The sequence below is a fragment of the Haemaphysalis longicornis genome, unplaced genomic scaffold (assembly GCF_048455015.1).
Source record: "Haemaphysalis longicornis isolate Haplotype H1 unplaced genomic scaffold, Haemaphysalis longicornis Haplotype H1 scaffold_6, whole genome shotgun sequence".
NCBI classification, from domain to species: domain Eukaryota; kingdom Metazoa; phylum Arthropoda; class Arachnida; order Ixodida; family Ixodidae; genus Haemaphysalis; species Haemaphysalis longicornis.
The window spans coordinates 141,790,986-141,813,997 of NW_027526407.1; positions in this window are offsets into that span (position 1 = coordinate 141,790,986).

Sequence of the window (23,012 nt, forward strand, 5' to 3'; positions counted from 1 at the left end):
GGTTCGCCACTTTCCGTAATTTTTCTATATTCTTGAAAAAGCCACCAGGGGGCTGCGCAGCGCACAGTCACCTCGCATGTGCTCCCGCTTTTGGACTCCTTGGCTCCGAAACGACAACCGCCACCGCAGCAAATTTACTACGAAGGTGTTTGTAGCGTCACCAGCTATTCGCCGATACCACCCATGACCCAGTCTGTGCATCCAGTGGACCGCAACCAGCGCTTCAAGATTTGAGGTGGGGGAACGCTGTTAACCCTAACCTGTTCCTGGCAGTGCGCGCAGCGGCTGCGCGTGCCCCCGGGCACGTCGCGATTCACATCGGCAGCGTTCTACTCCTCGTGCACGCCTCCACGTGCCATGGATGAATCGAACCAAATGCAACCAACGCATGATCCCGCCAGTGGACGCACACTCCCGCGCAATGGCCCGTGGCAACAAGTGCTCCATGCCCGCCATCAACGCAAGAGACTCCCGCAAGCCGATCAACCGCTTCCAGCTACTCCTGCCCCACGCACGCCAACACTCCCAAAGCTGCCCGCAAACGACTACAAGATCATCATTCGACCTCGAGGCGGCCTGCGAGTCGACGCCTGGACAGCCCGACACTTGGCCACCAGTATTCAGCAAACAAGCAACATTCCTATACAGGTCTTCTGCTCAGAAGTCATCACGTTTCCACAACCCGCTCAGAACCTCATCACGCTCAGCACACCCAACAAAGCCTGCGCCGACGCACTACGCAAACTTACCAGCATTCACTTGGGCACCACCAACTACGAAATCACGACGTATCTAAGCACCCTCCGGGCACTTGTCGTGGCGTCATACAAGGCATAGATCCCGGCACCTCTCCCGAGCAGCTCCTCACACTCATCACAACAGGACCCCAGATACTGGAAGCTCGCAAGCTCGGTATGTCCGACACGGCGACCATCACCTTCGACGGCCCCCACGTGCCCTTCTACGTGCGTGTCTACGGAACACTTGTTCGCTGCAAACCCTACCGCAACACCTATCAGTGCTGTGTGCGCTGTGGTGAACTCGGACACCGCTCCGATGTGTGCCCCTCTCCCCGCCCGAGCATCTGCCCCCAGTCCCACACACCGGATCCTGCTCCCGACCACCCTTGCCGCCCCCAGTGCAAGCTCTGCGGACTAGAACACCTTACTGCCAGCAAAGAATGCCGCCGGAAACTACGACCACCTCCACCCCCCGCACACGTGCGCATCCGTCAGCAAACACAAGAACTGCGGCATCCCGCCCTCTCCACCACCAGAAGACCCCCACCTCTGAAGCCGGATTCCCAACGGAAACCATAGGTGAGCTGGTCATGCGTCGCCGCCCCCCTCCTCCCACTACAGCCGACTTCCCACCCCTTGATCCCCATCAGGAAACAGCACCAACTACACAGTTAGGCGCCTTAATCCTTGAAAACGCCCAGTTCAAAGCGCAAATAGTTGACAATGAACGTCAAATAACCCTACTTCAAGAACAAATATCAGAGTTGCGAACACTACTTAACACAAGCACCCAGCATACACAGCAGTCCCCCCCACCAGCCGACCCCCTTCCCTCTACCTCACCTCTGGCAGCCCTTACTTCTTCTATTGCCGACCTTAAACTACTGTTCCAGTCAGAATTCACTGCTCTTGTAGTCAGAATTCAGGCCTTGGAAGATAAAGCAACTGACACCACCAAGCGAAGAAGCAACGCAAACCGGGCCCTGCTCTCACCCCTGCCTCGTTCGCTGACGCCATTATGGACGACGATGCCTCCTCGACGCTCTCCACGTAAACTCCACGCGCCTACTCAACCCCTCACAATATGGCACTGGAACTGTCGATCATTCCGTAAAAAGAAAGCCTCCCTCCAACCAAATACATCGCAACACCTCCCAGCCGTCATCACCCTTCAAGAAGCTGACGCACAACGCCCGACCCTTCGAGACTACAATACCTTCCAAAACGACTCATCCATACGCACAGCTACGCTCGTCCACAACCGATATACTGCCCAGCACCATGCCTTGACATCCACCATCGATTGTATTCTCGTGGAAATACTACCAACTCGAAAGGGTGACCGCAGTATTTTTGTGCTAAACGTCTATAGTCCCCCTCAGCTCACTCTGGCCGACTTCCCATCCCTTTTAAAACAAGTACTTTCCCTCGCTAAACACCACCAGCTTGTGATCACTGGAGATTTTAATGCTCCGCATATGGCCTTGGGCTACCCCCGTAGTGCCCGCAAAGGCACCATCGTATGGGACGCTATGAATCAACACCGGCTTACGCTCTGCCACCTCCCGAACACTCCCACCAGGATAGGCAACAGTGTATCAAGGGATACTACGCCAGACCTCACTTTTGTTCGCAACGTCACGGAATATACATGGCAATGCCTCCCTGACACTTTTGGTAGCGACCACCACATTATATCCATAACTATCCAAGGTATTATTGCCCCTTCTCGCATAGCACAGGTCGACTCACGGACTGGAAAGCCGTTCGCGAACATTTACCCACGGAAGAAATTAAAGACCTCAATAGATGGACGGCCGATCTTTCGGATGTACTGAAAGCCCACTCAAAAGAATTCCCTCTCACCACCGACTATCCAGCTGTCGACCAACGCCTCAACAACTTGTGGACTGCGATAAACAGCCTCATCAAGCGTTGGAAGCGCAACAAGACAAATCGGAAGTTGAAATTACGCATTGCGCCCCTTACACGGCAAGCTGAAGATATGCACAATCCTTGAGCCAACACAACTGGATGCAATTCTGCGATCGCTTGCAGGGCACTTTGGAAACCCGTAAAACATGGCACCTAATACACTCCCTAGTGGGAACGAAAGAGACAAAATCGGCCACTGAACAGCGCATACACCGCCTTATACATAACCACCCAGGCACCGAGCAAGAATTAATTGACACCTTACAAAAGAAATTCGCACGTGACCCGTCACAACCTTCTCCTCAATATCCGGTGTACTCGGGCAGCCACAATGCCACCCATGACACACCCTTCACCATGCAAGAACTCGAAGGCGAACTGAGTAAACTCGTCCGCAACACTACGCCGGGACTCGACCACATCCCCAATAAGCTCCTCCGCAATCTGAACGACTTTGCTCTTGAGAATCTCCTCCAATACATCAATGACCACTGGGCCCGCGGCACGCTCCCACCACAGTGGCGCCATGCCGACATCACACTTATTCCAAAACCTCAGAAATCCGTCTCCCTTTTAAACCTACGTCCTATTTCTCTTACCTCGTGCGTCGGTAAGCTCATGGAACATTTGGTTCACACTCGCTTGACTGACTATATAGTAGACAACGCATTACTACCAAATACCATGTACGGCTTTAGACCACATCTGTCCACTCAAGATATTCTACTTCAGCTAAAGGAAGACATCATCCTTCGTATTCCTAAAAATCACAAATACTGCATTCTTGCTTTGGATATCAAATGAGCCTTCGATAACGTCACTCAGGACGCCATCCTACAAGGCCTCGCCACCGTCAACCCCGGTTCGAACACCTACAACTGCGTTAAGGCATTTCTAACAGAGCGCACGGCGACAGTGGGACTTGGACTCCTACGCTCACCTAAGTTTACCGCTATTCCACGTGGTACCCCACAGGGGTCTGTCATTTCCCCACTCCTTTTAAACATCGCTATCAAAGATCTATCTGCGCAACTCTCTGCCATACCGGACCTGAAGCATGCTTTGTACGCAGATGATTTAACTTTATGGACTACCACAGGATCCATCGGAGACCAGCAAGAAGCCCTTCAAACAGCTGTTGACTATACATGCAGGTACTTACAGGAGCGCGGTCTTACATGCGCACCAGAGAAATCGGCCCTCCTTACCCTTCAACAACGCACAAAGGACAGAAGAATCTCCCCAGTACCAGACCCTAAACTCCATATTCAAAACTTTCCCATTCCAACTGTTACCCACTTGCGCATACTCGGACTCACCATCCCACAGGACGGATCGGGCTCCCATACAATCCTACAACTTGAACGCACCATGACTCAGATAACCCAATTAATTCCCCGTATCACGCACAAACGGACCGGACTGAAAGATCCAGACGTCATCCGACTTATTCAAGCCGTGCATATCAGCCGTGTTACCTACGGTGCGCCTTACCTGTCCCTCAAGCCAGCCGAACGGCGAAAGCTAAATATTCTTATCCGACAAACATACAAGACGGCCCTCGGACTTCCTACATGCACATCGAAAGCCAAGCTGTTGCAACTGGGCTTACACAACACCTGGGAAGAGCTCTGTGAGGCACAATGCACTTCACAACTCCAACGGCTCCAACTCACTAATGCTGGACGTGCGACCCTAGTGCGCCTTGGATATCCACCGCCTCCGGTCTCCAGATGCAGAGTACGTGTTCCACCGTCTATACGGAAACACATCCGCGTTACCCCAATTCCTAGAAATATGCATCCTACTTATCACATTGGAAGACGAAGGGCCCGCGCCAACTATCTTCAGGCACAATTTCAAAATAAAAAGGAGGTGCTGTACACAGATGCCTCTCCCTACGTCACCAAAAACGCCTATGCGATTTCAGTTGTAAATAATACACTTCAGACTGTAGCCACAGCCACTGTCCTCACCACGAACACCGCCATTGCAGAGGAAGCAGCAATAGCCGTGGCAGCCACCCCAACACAGAGCGACTACGTTACGATACTGACCGATTCTCAAGAGGCTTGCCGCAACTTTCTGCGAGGCACTCTCTCCCCAGCAACCCTCAGTATTCTCAAAATCAAAACTCACCTACCTGACCTCTGCATTATCTGGGAACCAAGTCATTCAGGCGTAGTCGGCAATGAAGCGGCGCATACCGCGGCTCGAGAAGCAGTACCCCGGGCCATTGTGGACAGCCACAACCCTATGCCAACCACCCCCACTAACTACACGCCCCAACCCCTACTAACATACAACGACATCCTCTCTCACTACCGACTATCCCGCCAACAGTTTCCTCCCCCACATAATTAACTGACCAAAGAGGAAGGAGTTATACTTCGCCAGCTTCAAACTAACACCTTTCCCCAGAACACGCTCTGGCACAAAATATTCCCCACCCAATTCTCCCCTCAGTGCTTCTTCTGCCCCACATCAGGAACACTATACCACATAGTGTGGGAATGCCCGAACATCCCAGACCTCCCTCCCAATCCCAACCCTACCCCTTCAGTGGGCGGCGGCGCTGACCAGCTCCGACCCCTGCTCCCAGCTTCGGCTGGTGAATAGGGCCCGGAAGGCCGGCTACAGCCAGGGAGTCCTGGACTGATTACACCCCTCAGTGCTCCGGAGTGACTGCAATCAACGGATGGGACAAATAAAGTTTTTTCCTCCTCCTCCTCCTCCTTCTATATTCTTATTTTTTTAGTTCTTCAATATTTTTCCTACCAGTTATCTTGTTTTCACTAATAAAACAATTATAAGAAGAACTTTATTAAAATCTGCGTTATCGAGGAAATGCAGGTAATTATAGCGTTTGCAATTTTTCGTTTTTGTTCATATTTTTTCCTTATTACGCTTTTCAAAATTTGTTCCCTGATTATGTCCATTTATGTGATTCAAACTATTAGATTTGGAACTTCCCTGAAATCCCCATATTCTGGAAACGCAGGGCGTTACACGGTTCCCCAATTTCTGTTATTTTATATTTTCCTCTTTTTTATTTTTCAAGGTTTCGTTCCACCAATTATTTTTACTGGCGCTAACACAACGATTACAGGTGAAACATTCGCCAAACCGGCAATATTGCGGAAATTCCAAGCGTAATACTTTTGACATTTCCCGTAATTTTTTATTACTATTAGTTTTCTTAGTTTTTCAAAACTTCGTCCGCCCAATTATCTCCATTTACGTTATTACAACGATTACATCTGAAAGTTTCGCGAAATCTGCATTATTGTGGAGATGCAGGACGTTACACGGTGCGCCATTTTCTGCAATTCTTTCATATATTTCTTATTTTTCTGGTATCTGAAAATTTCGTTCTACCAGTTATCTCAATTTGCGTTATTAGAACGATTACATTTCGAACGTTCGCGAAATGTGCATTATTGTGGAAAAGAATGGCGTTACACGGTTCACCATTTCACGGAATTATTTTATATTTGTCTATTTGTTTTAGTTTTTCAAAATTTCGCTCCACCAATTATCTCCATTTACGCTCTTATAACGATTACAGGTAGGACTTCCACGATATCTGCATTTTTTTGAAATGCTGTGCGTTACACGGTCCTCGCTGGGAGGGTACTCGGCAAGAATGCTATGCATTAAAATAAATTTAGGTAACATTGTGTCTGTATGTGACCTGATCCAAGGCCTGAAGAATGCAAGTCAAGCTCGCATCATTCACACTATTGTTGTTGTTGTTGTTGTTGCTCCTTTAGTTATGGCACATACCCAATCAGGGGATCGGCCAATCAACAGAGGATGGATAAAATGAATTGAATTCTTATCTAATCACGAGACGTTTAGGAAAGATAATTTAGACCGGGTGGAAAAATTTTTGAGAAAAAAGGAAAAAAAAAATCCTGAAAAATCAAAGCGAGGGTGACCAATCGCAATCATAAAGAGAATCGTTTTGAATTTTCAATGTAGCGCAGGAGGGCAGAGCATACATCCCGGCGGCAGAGCCCCGTTTCGGATGCCCCGAACGATAGAATAGCCGGCACTGTTAGGGATATCCCCAAACTGTAAAGCGGCACCTCCAGGGACTGACGTCTCAATCGGGAAAAACGTCGGCATGTCAAAAGGTAGTGATCGACAGACTCGTCTTCGTTGCAATAGCTGCACAGAGCTGTTGGCGCCAGACGAGACCTGTGCAAATACCTATTTAACTTGGGTACTCGACAACGTAAGGCTGTAATAACCACCTCTAAGTTGCGTGAAGGGCACCATTCAGGTTTCCATGAGAATTTAAGATGATTGAAATCCCTTGATGATAATAAAACCGATTCTTGCTGTACTTGGAGTTTCAGCATCCTACGGTACCCAGCTGCTGTTATTAAAGGTGCCGGCTCTACGACGTCTACTACAGGCCCAGAAAGAGCTACCCTTGCTAGAGAGTCGGCAGTCTCGTTGAATGTGATCCCTGCATGACCAGGAACCCAAAGAAGGTGAATTTCAGTGAAGTGAGGTGGCAGGAGTGACCGAAACGTCCGCAGAAGGGGAGTGTCTTTAGGGGAAGAAAGTGCTAGGCATACAGAAAAAGAATCGGAAATTATCATTGGAGATGTAATTGACACATCCAGCTTTCGTAGCGCCAGGACAATTGCCAGGAATTCCGCAAAGAATATGGCGATAAAATCACGCAGACGAACCGAAAAGGTCCAGTTAAGGGAAAGGGAAAATATTCCGATACCGGATTTTTCTTCTCGTTGAGAGGCATCTGTATAAATTATAGCACCTGGCTGCATAGAGGCCAAATAATCTTCGAGAAGACGATTGAGCAGCCGTGCTGGTAAAGGTTTAGCATTTTTGGGGAAAATGTTCCGGAAATTGATAGAAAGAGGTGAACTCCTGTCAGTATGTGGAATAATCTGATTTATTGCTACACCCAATGGAGAAAGGAAGCTCTGTATCAAAGTGCTTTGTGGACATAAGGACCTGGGCCATTGGTGCACCATAAATGCACTTGGTTCTGCAATAAAGATAAACTGCTCCCTGTTTACCGCAGAGCTATAAGCTCTCAGAAAAGTTTCAACAATCAGAATCCGGAATCTATTAAGCAGAGGAGGAACGCGCGCTTCCAAATAAACTACTGCATTTGCTGCATTCTTAGGCAGCCCTAAACAGCAGCGAAGAGCCTGACGCTCCAGAATAACCATACGATGAAGCTTATACGCGGCGCACCCAGAGAATAACACGCACCCAAACTCTAAAATGGGGCGAACGTACATTCTATATATCATAAGAAGGGTCTCTCTGCGCATGCCCTTCTTTCTATGACTGAGACTTCTCAACATCCCAACAGCACGTGCACCTTTGGCCTCAATGCGGGCTGACGTCGGCTTCGTCGTCGTCGTTATCGTCGTCGTCGTCATCATGATCATCATCGTCGTCGTCGTCATCATGATCATCATCATCACGCATTGAAGGACGAGGGCGTCTTCTGAAGATCTCCAGCCACGTCTATCGTGTGCAAGTTGAGTCCACCATTTCTCCAAGATTTTCGTAGTTCATCCCTCAACTTAGTCCTTGGCTGACACCTATCTCGTTAAAGGGACAGACAACCGATTTTTTTCGCGTATATGTTCTCTAGCTCATATGAAAGCCAGCTTTTTATATAGCCCGGTAACCACAAGCAATTTCTAAACAAATCGGCGGAAATACTTTTAATTTGGCAGCAAACTTCCTGAAATCGGAAGGGTGGCGGTTCGTAGTGTCGAAACTTGGCACTACAATATGTGTCCCTGTCACGTGACCTGCCAACCTAGCAGCTACTGTAACTGCTGAAACGTTTATTTACGTATTGAAAACCTTTGAACACAATTATTTGTACAAGGTTAAAGTGTATATGTATTTGTAAACATTATTTTGAAAATTCTAAAGAAACTCTGCCCGCCGCCGCTGGGTTGCTCTCAGTGTGGCTAACTGAGCCACCATGCCCAGAATCAACGTCAGAGTTCAGTAAACAGACCCAGTGAAGGCGCTTTGACGATTCTGCCTGAGTCAGAGGCGTTTGTTCTGCCAAAATATTTGATTTAAGTTTCCAAATACGCCAACGGCAGCTTTAAAAAAAACGGTGCGCCCGGGAAGAATCGAACTTCCCACCTCCGCAACGTGAAGCCAGATTCTTCCAATCGTCTATCCTAACAGATGGCGCATTCGTGCACAATAGACCGTTGCATTGAAAAAACAAATAAAGGAACAGGAAAGCCTGCGATTCAAACTTTTTTTTGCTGGGGACAAGTTTTTAAATCTCGTTTTTCATCTCGCACACAGACAAGAGTATGTTGCCGAGCTACTCTATGTCATGGTTGCCAACATCACTTTTGGGAGGGACACATACGGCTCGCAGATCTGAAAGTTCGATTTAAAAAGTTATAGGGCGTTATCAGCAAAACTGTTTCTCGTCAAGGTGCTTTAAGTGATGCCCTTTCATTTGGGATAGAGAATATATACTCGACAAAAATCGGTTGTCTGTCCCTTTAAAGATTTACTGGAAGCCACCTCGTTAAACGAAAGATGCGCCTGTTGTCCTTGTACCCATGATGTGACCAGCCCAGGCCCGTATCCTTCGTTAAATTTCAGCTAGAATGTCTTTCACAGGAGTCAGTTTCCTAATCCACGCAGCTGTTTTCTTATGCCTAAGAGAGACCCCTAGCATTCTTCTTTCCATTGGCTGTTGGTCCGCCAATATAAGTTTCCTTTCAAGTCACTTAGTGAGACCCCGAGTTTGTGCACCGTACGTCATTACTGCAAGAGCGTGTTGATTGTATACGACCTTTTAGAGTGACAGAGGAAGCTTCCTGATATCAGAATTCCTTCAAAAAGCAGTCCGCCCAATGCTTATTCTGCAGGTAATTTTCTTTTCTTTACTGGTAACAGAACTTTGACTTGCCCGAGGTAAACTTAATACTTTACTGTTTCAGAGATTTTGTTACCTACATTGAAGTCACGTTCGTTGGCATGGTTACTAAATATAAGTTTTCTTGTTCCCATCTTTATTTTTATTACAGAAACCAACCTTTCAGGTGATCCACACCAGTCGAACGTTACTAAACGGGGACAGAGTGCATGCGTTATGAACTTCAAGTTAGGCAACGTCGCCCTCCGGTGAAGCTCGCACCCCACTTTGTGTAGGTGCATTTCTCTGGGAATTCAACATATTAGTAGCATTAAGATTGCGCACACAGAATCAGATTAGCGGGCACAAGTTTGTTTTGTGGTCTACGCTTCTAGTACTTGGACTTTATTAGTTGTAGGTGCGCTTGGAGCGGGAGTACTTGGTTTATTCATTCATTGGCTGCTTGGTGATACCCCAACATATAAAGCGTTGTGCAGTACACCAATGCAAGCATGTGTCTCTTTGTTGCAATAACAATAGCAAGTGCTGAATTGGGCACTTGCTACTGTAAGTGGACGCCTACCCTACCGTTTTGACGTCTTACGTAGTCAACCGGTACAAAAAACATGAGTCACAACGAGTAGAATGAAGACTATTTCCAAAGGGTACCAGCTTACGAAGTTACACTACCAACGTGCCTTAGGCCTTAAGTATAACTCTGTGCTGTGTCATCCCGCAATGGAAGCCGGGAAGTAAGCATTACGCACTAACACGGGGCAGGTGGCATTCTTAAAGCGAATGGTTTCTTAGTGGTACTCATTATGTCCTGTCAAAAAACTAATGTACGTTCCCGCAGACCAGTTGGTCGACCGAAAAGCTCTGATGAAACCTTTTGACAGATGGCGCGCGCGTGCAACCGGGCTTCTATCGTGTCAAAACGGTTAACTGAAAATCGCAATAAAGCAACGGTTCTAGATAACACAACACACGCATCTATCATGAAGAAATAGTATGTTCGTATACCTTTATCTCACGAAGTACGTTTCGATTTACATTTAAACAGTTCGTAGAAGCGTTCATTTAGTGGGCGAAAAATCGTTGCACGGGTTCGTTCTTGCTTGGCGATATGGGCCATTGAAGGTTTGACGATACATTGGATGCAGTTTCGGCGAAGATAGGACGCACATTTCGCAAAGTTTTTGACGCGCGTTTGACGCGGCTTTCACACTCTTAATCTGGATCCACATAAGATCCACTTAGTAACTGGAACTTTTTTGCAAAAAAGTTCCATTTATATATTTGGAACCGTGTTCCACATACCCTGAAAATGTAAGTGGAACAGTGCACCACATATTTTTGCAGCTAACTTATCTGGATCGGCGTTCTAAATAAAAGTATACGGATCACTGTTCCAAATAAACGGGTAGTGTACCTTACTGGAACACTGATCCACCTAAAATGATTATGGATTTATCCGGTGCGCCGTTCCAGGTACCTTCAGACCAGCTGTTTATATAAAACGGTGTTCCGATAGACGTTGAGAAGCTACCTATGGGACTCCACTTTTCCGATATATCTGCTTTCCTGTTGGTATAAACTGAGGTCATTTGCCAGGCTGGCGGATGCATTGGTATCAGAAGGAAACCGCAAGCACCATTCTAACGCAGCCTTGATATATGTCCCACAGTGATACCAACAATTGGAAAACAGAAACCGCCGCAGCAGGAAGGTCCCTGACAGTTCCCAACAGTTGCCTATCGGAGCACAGTTCTATATAAAAGTTGGTCTGAGATACCTGGAGCGGCACACAGAGACTTTGGCTTCATCCGCCGCATCCTGTTCTGGGTTTTGGCTGCATGTAAAAGAAACAAGACTCGCATTAAAATACATACCAAACCAACTATTAGTACTGATACAATGCTTTTCAAAACACTAAGCAAATTTTATTCGCTAGTATTATTGCGTACATTTGAGATACGGAGACATCTGTTTCCACTTGGGCAGAAAATGACCAGCGTACAGGATCAAATACTAAAACGATATCAAGTGGCCAAAACGATCTAAGTGGCATTTTCCTATTTTCGCTAATATTTACCATTCTTTTTTGCTAAAAAAACATGGGTAATAAAGATGGCTTTGGGCGCAACCGCGTCACAAACAGACTTGTACATCTACCCTCGCACTAACTCAAAAAGCATAACACAACAGTGAGCATAAAATATGCTGTTTTATCAAATGAAATCAGGTGCCGCAAATGCGAAAGTAGCCACAGCGCTTGCCATACCATGTTTACGCATCCCGCTTCCAAAATATGCAGTTTGTGCTATTAAATTGTAGAGAAAAGCCAAAAATACAAGCCATACACGGTTGGATTATCACAAGACCTACAAGAGTGTAGGAAAAGAACACCGGAGCCAATACTAACAATATAACATTTGCACAGAAAAACTTACCGGAACCATGTGGCACTATTGCACAACTAAAACATACACCATATATCAATATCAAGCTAACTGTAATATCAAGCTAACTGTAGCCAAAACCAACTATATACGCGCCCTGAAAAAGCATTTCACTGAAGCCGCGTTGCTTCCCCGACAATTTGTAGCTATTTAAAATATCTTATCCAAAAAAAAGCTCATAGCACTCAGTGTGAATCTTACAAAATTTTACAAACCAGATAGCTCGGAGCATGTTACGCATTTTAAAATTTAAAATTACCAAAAATTTAACAAGCAGCCTAACTCTAAAGACGTTATTAATTCCCTCAAGAGCAATTCAGACATCCCAAATAACCAAGCCAGGTAGCGTTGAAACATACAGGTGACCAATTTTACCAAGCGAACTTGGAAGCATTTTTCCAGCCGGAACATTTATCTGAGGTAAAATTCACAGTTGCGTGCTATACAAACTCTACTATCATGACAACAGTATGCTTGTGACCAAAGCACTGCCTCTAACAAGCAAGAAATGCAAGTTGGTCCAAAGTAAAACTTTTTCAAGCCAAGTATGTATATTTCGCATTCTTCTAGGGCTTAGGTATCAGCTAAGATACAGTACAAAAATTGATTAATAAAGCCCCAAACCGTCTGTGTAAATAATTACTCTCACGTTTGCATCCATCAACAGCAGCACTGCCATGGAAAAAAATTACCAGCGCACTTGAATAATAAAAACGTTACAGTGCAGTGCCATTAACTACATTAACAGAGTAACAGAGTAGCTGCAAAGGCAGCCTGCGCTTTGTGCCAATAATGAAAAATTGCAATGGAAAGCACGGCTTCACTTTTTCAATTGACATGCCGCTTGCATCTACCAATCATTTGAACCACGACATATCTTTCCGAATAGGCTTCAACGTCTAACAATAATTTAAAACCCCAAGTAGAGTGACCACATCAAGTCTTTCAACAGAGCTTTCCACTTAAGTGACACCAGGCCACTGTTAAATGGCCAAGAACTCTCTGCAAAAGTCCTAGGAACACTCCAAAGTCGCACAAGTTTCAGGAGATTAAGATGAAATATACGGCGAGGAGGATGACCACATCTTGATGTGAGAACGCAGAGCGGAAAATCCATGACGTGTTTCTGCAGACAATATGTACGCTGCTATTTTCTTCTCTCAAAATAACTGGACCTCGAGAATAACTGGACCACGTCATGTATTTTTAAGGAAGGAACAAGAAAATTTTGTTAGACGATGGCTTTAAATGAGTGAGTTGCTTAGGATACCCCTTTTATAGCACAGTAATTGATTGAAATATCAGCGATTCCTTGGTTTCTTTTCTGGGAATGCTGCAAACAATGTACAAAAAATATCAGCACAGACTGTCAATGGCCGTTCTCTAATTCTGGAAAGCAACCGCACTGGGCGTGGCCGTGGTGCCGTATTATCACAGCAGCAACTCTCAATGTGAAAGCAAAAAGTTTGCAAAACTTTAATGCAAAATAATAGTTTTTTTGTCCACATGTTGGAGCACCCGAAACAGGCTGAATGTGAAGGTATTTCCCAATATTGGAGTTCACGATTTATTTTTAACAGTAAGATTTTGCTACAAAGAAAACTACCACAAATTCAGTCCTTGAAAAATAAAATACCAACTTACCCAACTAAAATTAAGATGCAGGCGTTCCTGGCAGGGCCTCCTCGGAGTGCATTTACAGGAAAGTTTTGCCAACGTGTTCCCAAAAGCTCTAACTGTCGTTTTCACCTACAGGTCAAGTTGTCACTGAAATGGTGTTCCGAAGCCATTGCGTATATTGCAACTACCTAAAAAGGGACTATCAAAGTTCCAGAACTGGGAGTGCGTAATTACTTGTAGAATGCAATGATTTCATCCCCTACAACGGCTTTCATGTGTTTCCTTTTTGTGAACACATGCCTTCAAGAACGGTGAACACACGCCTTCAAGAACCAGGAAAATGGCAGTATGCATTCCTTGTTCCATTGTTTTAAGTCCCGGTCCGCCCTATTTCCTAGAAAATAGAAACAGTATAAAAATATCGAAGCATAAATTTACGCTTCCCTCTAAGAAGGGAGTACTACAAGATCTCGTACAATGCCTGACTGGTTGTGCTAAAATTTATTTTGCAGCACGAGCCCTGGTAACGTTTTCAGGCGAAACAATTTTAAATATAAAAATATCTGAACATTTTTAGGCTCACCTGTCCTTGCTCCATGCGGAGTGGTGAACGTCTGTATAATACGCAACACTCAAGAGGCACTCTTTCGTGGCTTTATGACTTCTACAATGCATTCATAATCTGCCACGCTTGTCACGACGACGCCTCGGCGTGCCGAAGATGTCTTCAGCCACAGTGAATGCCACAGCCATGATTTCAGGGGTATATGTAAGGAATGGAAATAATTCGTTTTAATTTCTGTTCTTCAGACAAAGGAAAACAATTGTCGCAAACTACCAGTGTAGACAAATGTCTCCACAGTCAGCCATAGTCTGTATCTGGACAGGTTATTCAGATCGAATACAGAATGTAGAAATCTGCTTTCGCAGTATATTTTCTAAGTTCAAGGAAGCACAGAAATGGGTTAATGTTGGGTGCACATAGTGATGCAAGAACTTATCACCTGAGCGTTGTAGGAAATTATTTCGACTCTCGGGTTACCACCGACATTGACGGCATAAAAACGCAACAGTGGTTTATTTCTAACGCGGTTCGTGAAGTAGCAACCACTAATTATGGATATTGGATAATTATCCTGAAGTCTCAAGTTACCACTGACATTAACAGCATAGAAACGGCAGCACACTTTCTATATACCCGCTGCGTGTTGTGTTTCCACATTTCTTCCCCTCTACCAAAGAAACGTTTGTTACTGCGGTACTGCTAAGACAACTGTCCCTTCCATTTCTCTACACTTCAGGCAATGTTATTTAAAATAGATCATCTCAATTGGTCAAAAGAATTGAAAGAAACATGGAACATAAACATGAAACATGGAACAGATAAACGTAAGATGACGCCTTGAAAGCACATCAACACAACTCGAAATAGCGTCTACCTTGCGCGCAACGGGCAAGGTCGAAGACTCCCGGTCTGGTAAGCACAGTAAATGCATTCTACTCAGCAGACTAACACAACGCCGCAATTGCCACGCAAGGTTTAAAAATACCAATAAATCTAAGGACGGACGCTCCGACAAACATGCTTGGAAGTTGTACACGTGTGCACGCGCGATTATCGCGAGCGGCTAACCCGAGAAGATTCGCTACCGCAGAGATACACAGCAACCGTCAATATACAACTAAACAAAGCCACACAGTAAGGGAACATCCACTAATGAAACGCGCAAACCAGCAACTTCCTTAGAGCAATGGCTAACGAACGCAGTCAGAAACCTCCAGCCGACTCTGACCCACGAACATGGACGTTTTGGTAAATTACGGCTGCAAACGTTTCTCCAACACAAAATGTTAGACGCCGTGACCACAAGCATGGACGACACACGAACAACGGGCAGAGAAGCGGTATGTTTATCGGACGCAGTTACCAAGGATGTCACTGAACAACAACCATTACCAGCACATAAATAAGCAGCACTGACCTTTTTTGCGCCTCCTGGCAAAACTCCCCTTCGTCGAACAGCAAATACAGCCCTGGAATATGAAAAAATTCGCAGTTGCACGCCGCAATCAACCCCATCAAACTGCTAACGGCGCTAACGGTTCTCGCCAGCGTGACCGAGAATTTCTTTAGTAAATATCAGGCGCATCGCGCGAGCAATTGAGAAACCCGCTTGGGAATGCCACTGGTGGCGCCGCATGCGGAAGACCGTAAAATTAGCGGAGGGAATCCTGGAAGATGGGAGCGCTGCTGTCGTTTAAAGTGTTGACGCAGTCCCGATATTTATCCGTCGTCGTGGTACCCGTTGCAGCCCCACTGTACCGTGAATCAACGAAAAAACAGCTCTGCCGTGCTGCTGCTGACGCATGCGCATGGAATGCGCTACTGGAGTGGCGGTAATTCCTCATAGCTTCGGCAAACTTTCGTTCTCGCGGAGGCTTTGGCGATGCGCCCGTATAATAGCTCATACAAACTCGGCACAAGTGATGGCTTTTATTTGATTCGGAAAACGGCCATATGCGTCTAAGCGGACGTTTACCCCCGCTAAGGCCGAAACAAAGCTCAGATAATAGCCGCGTTAGCGCGTAAGTACTGGCTAAAGTTGTTTCTCGCGGAGGGTCGTGAGTGCGTGCGATATCCGAGCTTAACTTTGGATGACAATTTCTGCGTTACTGTTTACAATGAACGCAAAAGGGCGTGGCTTCATTTACTGCTTTTCTTGAGAACAAGCCTTTCCGTAGTCAATAAAATATACTGCGACGCTCTTAGATACCCACGTTATATAAAGCTATTTACAGCTAATTAGCGAGTAATAATACATCGGCCCGTTTCCCAGCCCTTTTCCCTCCTGAACACCAATAGTACAGGAAAACAGCAATTGGGGAAGCAGCTGGAGAAGGCGGCTCATTCAATGAACTTCAATTACTATGACAAGACACAACAACAGCAAGTTAACTCTGCGCATTTTTGCCGTTACTGCACAGCATAATTAGGAATTACAATGTCATTTCAACATTAATACATACCAAATAATGCAGGTATCACGTGCTATATTTAGTTGTCCAAGTTTAGTTCCGTCCACCCAGTCAACCACTCCCTGCAAAGAGGCTTTTGTTTTTGCTTGTGGAAATTAAAAGGGACTCACCCGTTAGCATTCCTATCGGACTTACTACGTCATGACCAACGGACTTAAAAACCATCTTGCACCAATACGAATAGTTTTACAAATACATACCGATATTCACAACGGCCTAGTTTGCTTATTTTAGATATATGTCGCTTCTCTACTGAAACAAAAAATAAAACTCTCGCATGGTAGACCGCTATCGCCTTCCAGTGAAGACTGGATAAACCAAAATGCGTTTCTTGTTTTGTTTTTTTTATATCTGCAAAGAAATGATATACAGCAGTCTCCCTTTAACACGAACCAGAAGGGACCGTAAAAATGTATTCGTATTATCCGAAATTCACCTTAAGCGGAGGTGTATTGCAATGTGGACGTTACAAGAGAAAAATGTTGTGGTTTGTTAGTTTTAACCAAGTTCGTCTTAACGAGGGTCTACTGTATTTCTAGAAGAAGCAAACAGGGTCGTTACTGTCATTTCTGTGAATTTGTAAAACTTCTTGTATCGGTACATGGTGCTTTTGACTTAGTAAGTCTCATGAATTTGCGTCATGAGTTAGTGAGTTTCGTATGAATTGGATCAGGTGAGTCACCCTTAATAGCACGCACGAGACGAAAAATGCTAACGAACATCCAAGCATATATAACTGCATGCGTGACATGCTGCGTGCAGTGTAAAATGCGGCACATTCGGTTAACACTATGTATATACCGCATCAGGGCATAAATAACAAAATGAACTAAGTACCTATTTTACAGCAGATTGTAGCCATTTATACGTTCCTGTAAAGCACTTAAAATTGTGCACGTACTACAACACAGCGATCTGATGGTGAGCATTGAGCAAAAAACAATGTTTCTGTGACGCTTTGTGAAAAAAAAATGTTTCTGTGACGCTTTGTGAACCAAATGCAGAACATGCAATAGTCTCAACAACCATATATATTTCTTTATGAGGTATCCACAAAAGCCAAATGAATTCTTCAGCACTACCACGGCTCTGTCCCAAACGCAGAAGGAGAACCTGAGGACATCTGGTCCTTCTCAAATTCAAGTCATTGGTGATTTCAGACGTACTGCGCGTCTGCAATTAGCAAAAGACGATATTTACTAAAGCGGTCTGAGCGCCGCACACAACCTGAAAGGGGTTCGTGGAATTTCTATTTCCGCTAAGATACCCTTTTCTCGCACCTTTCATGCGTGGTACGGTGTTGTTATAGCAGTGGACATATTTTTTTCTGTCAAATAACGTCACTAAAAAAATTCCCCGCATTTCCCCGAGGGGAAGAATGTGAAAGTTCGAATGCACGAGTTGAATTTGCGCGGTTCGGTAATGTTCGCGAAAGAGAGATCACACACACACACACACAGCTACAAAGAAAGAAAGATGCATTTATTCACAGACACATATTTGTGTTGTCGTTGTACTTGATTGCTAGAGCGGATCTCAGCTTTGAAATTTCGTGTCAGTACTCATTTAAGCGGGTGCATTAGCCCTTCTCACGCCCGATTCCTGGCCAATCCCCCACTCCTGGCCAGGCAGCGCGCGCCCATCTCCCCCCGTTGCTAGGGAAGACGAGGAGTGCGCGCACCCGCAACTGTTGCTATGCGGACTACGGCGGCGGACGATTCAGGCTCGCTTAAGAAGTTCATTCGCACTTAAAATACGTCTTAGCCGTCTTATATAAGTAAACTGCTCTAAGACAGTTCCATATATATCGACGAAGTTTATTACATTTTATGTGGTGCGTGCGTGTGTGCGTGTGTGACTGCATGCATGTGTGTGTGTATGTGTGGGTGCGCGGGTGTGCATTCGTGTCTGTATCTGTTTGTGGGCGTGTGCGTGCGAATGCTTGTGCGTGAGCTTGTGCGCCAAAGCGCGTCAAATATATATGTGGTTCATTGTTCCAGTTAATGCACGATTCAGTGCATACTTCACTGCAGCGCACAAGTTATGTGGAACAAGACACGACAAAAAATATACAAAAGCACTGTTCAAACTTTTTAGTGGGACATAAGTGGAACAGTAACTGGAACGGCCGACAGCGCATCCACACATTTATTCGGTTCCACATAATAACCACAAACCTAAAGAAAACAAATGGACAGTTCCAGATAAGATCCACTTATATCTCTCGTTCCAATTATTCTTCGTTTAGATCCAGATAAAAATATGTGGATCGCCCCTTTTAACTGGAACTTACATGGAACCAGATTAAGAGTGCATGTTAGAAAACTTTCGCGCTCATCTCAACTTTCTTTAGGGAAGGATCGTAATGTTTTTTTTTTTTCTTTTTTAGATGCGACGCTCAGAGGAGCATCTCTTGCCGGCGGCGCAGTCCTTCCTGCGTCGTCGTCTTCCGCGTCCGCACAGCTGCGTCTCTCCTCCGCTCACCCTCTCTCCTCTCTCCAATAGCGAATACTCTCGCCCAACATCTGCGGGCGCGTGGCGCAGCGCACTCTCACTCCGCCGGTGGGCGGCGCTGCGCGCAGCGCAAGCGCGCTATGCGCATGTGCAGCCCCCTCTCTCTCCGTGGTCTCCCCTCCTTCGGGCGCGCTGCGCATATAAGCGGAGTGCCGCGCTCCGGCCGGTCTCTCAGTCGACGGTCGTCCACGCTACGATTGCTCTCTCTCTCTCTCTCTCTCTCTCTCGCATTACCCGACGATTGCTCAAGCAATTCTAGTAATCGACCCAACGGAAACGCACAATGGAACCTTCTTCAGCGTCGCATCACACCAGGGTTCCCGCGAGGGGAGGTGGGCGTAATTTTTGCTTTATTCCATCTCATAAATTATTGAACACCAGCTGATACAACTTTTTCCGACCCCATCGACCTCTACCTTGTTTAATATCAAAGAAAGTTGCCGACGTACAAGAGCGGGGTCTTCATTACGATAATGGGGCGCTGCTGCAGAGTGACGCATGCTGAGTGGGAACAATTGCTTGCGGTCAAAAACCTTTCATTTTGGAACACACAAAAACAGCCTGTTTCATACGGCACTATTGCTTTACCGTTGGACTTCTTCTTGCCTTGTCAATCAAGCTCTTTGCTTCCTTTGAAGGCGGGGGTACCTTGACGGGCAGTAGAAATCGATGACGCTTCCCTCTTGCGCCAGAACTCTTGGATTCCGCATCAACTACAGAGAGGAAACGCCAACTTCTTTATATATTCCCGTATGCGGCACAGATTTAAGGTTTGAAAACGAGAAATAAGGACGTTGCGTGCTTTGAACTGGCCTGCCGTTTGTTCTTGAACACGCTAGGAAGAATGACCAAGTGAGGTCAGGGTAAACGTATTGTGTTTATTCTGAAGGAACTCAGTGAGGCTACAGCGCGCAGCCGAAGCACTCACCGTTGATGCCCCTATGTAAGCTGGGACTCCTTCTCTGAAGCTAACCTCAGGATAATGATGTTTTGATATCGAAGCTCGGCTGTTACCCTTCAGCTTTTAAATTTTCTTTCCAAAATAAACTCAGTGTAGAAATGTTGCATATTATGCATATTACGTTGTAAAACTGAAATGTTGAGTAATAAAACTACTAATCCATAACTAATCCAAGGTTGCCATAACAAAAGAAATTCCACAATCCGCATAATTTATTCAACGTCCTTTTTTTAGAAAAAGAAGATTATTCATACAAAATCTAATCCCCTCAGTCTGAATGCGACGATGGTTAAAGCGCTAAGCTTTCTTGCGTGCGAAAATCACATGGCGAAGTGCCCCCCAAAAAAAGCCGCTGCAATCTAACTGAAAGCGTCAAGTATCAACGTGCAAACCATCCGAGAGTTAAAGTAGAAGCGTTCACAATGAAAGTGCAAACTGCCTGCGAGTGAATGTCCAAACTCAGACGGCAGAAAACGTGTCCCTCACGAAACCTATGAGCGCACGCCTCTCCCCCCCCTCCCAATAGTTGGCGTACAAAGTGAAGCGTGCCAATTCGGTAAAATTCAAACTGGCTCTACCGTGACGGAATGGCGAAATAAGATAGACGTAGGCTTCATAACGCCTGTGACGCCACTGCGATTCTGCCCAAAGCAAACATTTTTGTCATCATCGTCGTCGTCGTCATCATCAGCATGTGGCCCGGTGATGATTGATGATTGCGATAGGTTTTCCCTTTGTAGCGGGGTGATGACATGTCATCATACCAAAAAGGACCAATATACCGAGGTTTTATACTCTTGGTTTAATACTAGCGCTGCTTAGGGCAGGAACAAAAAGCTTATTAGACACAAAATACTTTTTTTTGTGACAGGTGGTAACTGTCCTAGGCAATATTCCCCTGTCTGTCTTTCGTCCACCAGCATTCTAATCTTCTTTTCGTCCCCTCCACAGCCTTGAAGTTAACTTACTCTGTGATACACTTAAATCCTAGGGCTTCTGGAAGCCCAATATTCCCTTCATGTAGATTTGGATGGATACCCTCACCTTCTAACACTTTGTGCCGCATAGTTTCTGTTTCTTTTCCGCAGATTACGCATACCGCATCGTTTTGTGAATACTTCCCCACAAATCTCTTAGCTCGTAAGAAACCTGCTCAGGCCTCAAAAAGCAAAGCACTGCGCTGGGAATTATCGTAGAAAGTTTCCTTCCTGATGTTCAATTTCTCTTCCCTGTACATCTCTAACGATGTTTTAGCTTCCATTTTTTTCTCTTCATTTATTTGTTTCAATCTGCCTTGCCTCTTTTTAGATGCAAATTATCTCTTGCTCCGGGCTATGTCCGGCGTCCGTCCGTTGTCCGCACCTCTCCTCCTGCACTCTAAAAAAAGAAATAGTTAGCGGCGCCCTGTTTCGACCCCACAACTACCTGGCCGCAACGGGAGGTACGGGGTGCTCTTCCCACTACGCTACAAAACCGAGATAGGAACAAGTGCAACAAACGCGACTTATGTCCTTGACTCATTCAAACTACTTCAAGAAGCTACTGATACAATGAAGGCACGCGAAGCTGAACGTCACCGGAAACGACGAACTGAAAACTTTAGAGGAGGATGTTGAATTTCCCGTGGGAAAGCTGTGGCGAGAAGCACAACGCACCTTGCAGCTCAACCAGCCCCGTCCGCAGCGCCTCTGATGCTGATTGTGGATGGATGCCCCTAAGGATTGGTCAACCAAAGAATCCATCACGAGGTAGCTTCGCGCTAAACCACCGTCTTCATCTTCCCGTAGGGGAACCAATCAAGATGGAGAAGAATACAAAGCTGCGAAGAGGATGGCGTGTACGTTGCTCTCGCCCCGTCCGCAGCACCTCTGATAATGATTGTGGCAGGATGCCCCTAGGAATTGGCCAAACAAAGAATCCATCACGAGATAGCTTCGCGTTAAGCCACCGTCGTCATCTTCCCGTAAGGGAACCGCCGAAGAAGAAGGAGAAGACAAAGCTGCGAAGAAGAGGGCGTGTACATTGCTCTACGCCGGTGCACCAACGTCAACAACCTTTACCTCACCAACGCTGACGGAGACTACCGATTCTACCACAGAGACGACAACATCGACAAGAACATGATGGACAAGTTTCGGCGCCTCGAGAACCACCACCTACTCACCGTAACACAACAGTACTTGCGTTTCTTTGGCCCTGGTGTTGGCCCGGACACGGAATTCCCTCTGACGCTAGTAAACCCCAGATCACTCAACATAACGGCAACACAATGAAACCACACGTAACCGCCAAGATGCTACGCATCCTCATCAGGGTTCCCCACGAGGAGATGGCGTAATTTTTTTGGTTACCTTGGCTGTTTTGTATTCTGCACTGTTCTTTCCGTATTTCATCGTTAGCCTTCTAGTCTTCCTTAACCACTGCGTGTCCATGGTTTTCAAGTATAGGTAGCTAAAAACCTTAGCTGCCCACTTTTGTGATTGTATTGCTCTCAACCTCAACTGAAAACATTTTACTCTGCTTCTCGAACTTCAAACGACACCCAGCCCGTATCTCCCTGAACTGCTTCGTTAGTTGTTTTTCCATGCGCGCCAAAAGCGAAACGGCCTACCGTTCTCTGGTTCACTTCAAAGTTTGATAGAACGTCTGATTTTAAGCAGAGTACAGTATTCGCAAATGTGATACCCGGAACCATTACTCCTTTCCACACTTTTCTCACTACGTCATTTTTGTTATACACCCACAGAGCTGTATGCTTCATTAAAGCTGCGTTTCTCTTTCCTTTACCCATAAGTAGCTCCTTGTGAGTTCTTAAAGGAGCCATGAAGAGAAAATGCAAGTTGGTTTTA